Source organism: Hippopotamus amphibius, chromosome 4 (genome assembly GCF_030028045.1).
Source record: "Hippopotamus amphibius kiboko isolate mHipAmp2 chromosome 4, mHipAmp2.hap2, whole genome shotgun sequence".
In the NCBI taxonomy this organism is placed as follows: domain Eukaryota; kingdom Metazoa; phylum Chordata; class Mammalia; order Artiodactyla; family Hippopotamidae; genus Hippopotamus; species Hippopotamus amphibius.
Genome location: NC_080189.1, coordinates 154,006,415 through 154,009,720, shown reverse-complemented (window position 1 = coordinate 154,009,720; position 3,306 = coordinate 154,006,415). Strand labels below are relative to the sequence as shown.

At 36.3% G+C, this 3,306-nt stretch overlaps 1 pseudogene; it reads left to right on the top strand.

Moving 5' to 3' along the window:
- The first annotated feature begins 256 nt into the window (after positions 1-256).
- On the top strand, positions 257-611 carry LOC130851970 (N-alpha-acetyltransferase 38, NatC auxiliary subunit-like; annotated as a pseudogene).
- The last annotated feature ends 2,695 nt before the right edge of the window (positions 612-3,306 follow it).

Below are 3,306 nucleotides of genomic sequence, written 5' to 3'. Positions count from 1 at the left end.
CTCCTAGAAGACTTGAAAATGCTTGCCTATGTTCTGTTTGGAGGTAAACCAAAGAGTATAGAGAATGATATACAGAATACTCACAGTTACTCACCATCCAGCTTACAAAATAAAACATCAGAAGTGGACTGAGATGTTGTAGGGCCTGACCTCTACTCAACTTACGGGACTTTTAAAGAAAGAGAATATAGTACGAGACCACCTTACCCAAAATGCTCTTAGGAAGTCGAAGGTCCTGGAGGAAGCCTGGGGACAAATGGCGGGAGCTGGGCCAACCTTGATGCTACGAGAGCTACTCCAGTGCCGGAAACTCAGAAGGGGACCACAAGGGCTCGCCACCTGCGCACGCTAGGCAGCGGCTGGAAGCTCTGCTCAACAAGACTACGCACATGCGCATGACAGATGGACGGACGCTGGTCAGTTTCTTCGTCTGTACGGACCATGACAGCAATGTTATCATGGGCTCGGCACCGGAGCTTCTCAAGCCGTCGGATTCCTTCTCTGCGGGGGTACCTTATCTGCTGGGCCTGGCTATGGTACCTGGACACGACATCATTTCTCTTGAGGTGCAAAGAGGGAGTCTGGTGAGGCTTCCCAATCTCCAAGCATGATTGCTCATGTATTTCAGGCTTCATGAAACCTGTCACCACACACACACACAAAAAAGAAAGGATATAATACTATTAATAAGTGTTAAGTGCAAAAGTGAAAACAAGAAGTCAATTACAAGAAAATAATTCAATAAGATATTACAAATTTTAAAAATCTAACAATTGCCATATATGAACTTGGAAGATATCATACTAAGTGAAATGTCAGACAGAGAAAGACAAATACTGTATGATATCACTTATATGTGGAATCTAAAAATACAATGAACTAGTGAATATAACAAAAGAGAAGTAGACTCAAAAATACAGAGAACATACTGGCGGTTACCAGTGGGAAGAGGAAAGGCAGAGGGGCAGTATAGGGGTAGGTGATTAAGAGGTACAAACTGTTAGGTATAAAGTAAACTATAAGGATCTATTGTACCACACAGTGAATATAGCCAGTATTTTATAATAACTATAAATGGATATAACCTTTAAAAATTGTGAATCACTATATTGTACACCTGTAGCTTATATAATATTGTACATCAACCATACTTGAATAAAATTAAAAATAAAATAAAAAACATCTAATTGCCTCAAATATCACAAAATCCAGGAAATTATATTTTATTAACTAACTGCCTGACATACTTAATGATATTTTTTCTTATTTTTTTGGCTGCATAATTTTGATAGCCTCTTGCTGTGACAATGATTTTGTAAATATCATTTTTCATAGAATTAAAAGATAATCCAGCCTTACCTCTATCATGGATGATCAAATTTGTTTTCAAAAACATTTTATTTTTAAGGATTACAGAAAAGTTGCAAAAATAGTACAGAAAGATCCCATGTACCCTTCACACGGCTTCCCCTAATATTAACATCTTAAATAATCTTAGTACAATGATTAAAACTAGGAAATTAACGTTTGTATAATAATATTAAGTGAACTGAAGGCCTTATTCTATTTTCACCAGTTTTCCTACTAATGTTCTATTTCTTGAACAGGATCTAATTCAGGACCCTACATTGCATTTAGTTGTTATGTACAATGGCACGTTTGAAGAGTACTGGCCAGTTATTTTATAGAATGCCTCTAAACTGGGATTTCGTGATGTTTTCTCATGCTTAAATTGAGGTTTTATTCAAATTTGTTTTGAATTATTGATAGTTGCATAAATTATGCAGTTTCATACACAGTCACATACACTTGTGGTTTGTAGTATTGCTGCCCTAGAGACAGAAATTCTGATCAATTATTTTTCATGTATTCACATCAAAAACCAAGAAAAAAAATGTTTGTAATTCTATATGTTGCATCATTGAATAATTTCCATTTTGACTAGGCATTGATGAGAACCAAACATTCCACATTCCACTTACCTTTCACACTTCTGATGATTAGAAGAATTTTCCACTGATCAGCTTTTAGCTCCATATATTTCATATCTTATAACTGGTGTCCTATCCATATACTTACAGTGCTGGGCACCATTGGACCCCATTCACAATATGATACAGCATCTGGCTCCCCTACACCCACCCCGAACAATCAACATGGAGATTTCTTTTCAGAGCAGTGAAAAGCAAAACATAAGTTTTAAGGTCTCAGCAACTGACTCTGCCACATTTATTTTAACAATCCTTGATTACTGTGTTACATTTTAACAATAAGATATAATCGAATGTTAGTGAAATCATCCCATCTTTTGATTTTACATAACGTTGTCTTAGATCCCTTTCCTATACCTGTTGGGAATATCAACTATCTCCCTAAGATTTCTGTGAATTCACACATTGTGTGATTTTCCAAGAAGATTTGGGAAAATGGAGGGGGTTTACAATTTAGCAACATAAATGACTTAATACTAAACTTTAAACAGCCCTGTTCTTAAAGTCCTTTGGTTACCCTGACACTGAAAAATTTTCACTGGTCATTTTTATCTATAAACTCTAGTTCCTGACATTCTTCTTAACTACTAACACTAGTATTCTTCTTTTCTTCCTCCGCCTCCCCGACCCCCTTTTCTTCTTCTCCTCCTTCTCCTCCCCTTCTTCCTCTACCCTCTCTCCTTCCTCCTCTTTCTCCCCTTCCTCCTTCTTGTTTTCTTGAGGCACAACTGATGAATAAAATTGTAAGATTTTTAAAATTTTATTTCATTGAAGTATAGTTGATTTACAATGTTGTGTTAGTTTCAGGTATACAGCACAGAATATTCAGTTGTACACACACACACACACACACACACACACACACACGTGTGTGTATATATTCATTTTCAGATTCTTTTCCCTTATTGGTTATTATAAGTTATTGAGTATAGTTCCCTGTGATATACAGTAGATCCTTGTAGGTTATCTATTTTATATATAGTAGTGTGAAAATTGTAAGATATTTAAAGAATGCAATGTGATGATTTGTTAGCTCTCTTCTTTAGGGAGTCTTATCTTTGTTCCTTTTTGACTATTCACCCAAACCCCCAAATTCCTTTATCTTCTCATGTGAGGAACTGTCTCCTTTGGGCACCTGTTCCCTTCCTAAAGGTGTTATAAATGGTCTCTTCCCAAACCAAGAGAGTCATCACCTCTAAGAGAAAGTATGTTTTCCAGTTTTTAAATGTCTTTTTATCCTACTTCCTACCTAGAGTAAATAGTGATAAAACAAAATTTGTACCACTTTGTAACCATGATGCATAGCAAAGGCAGG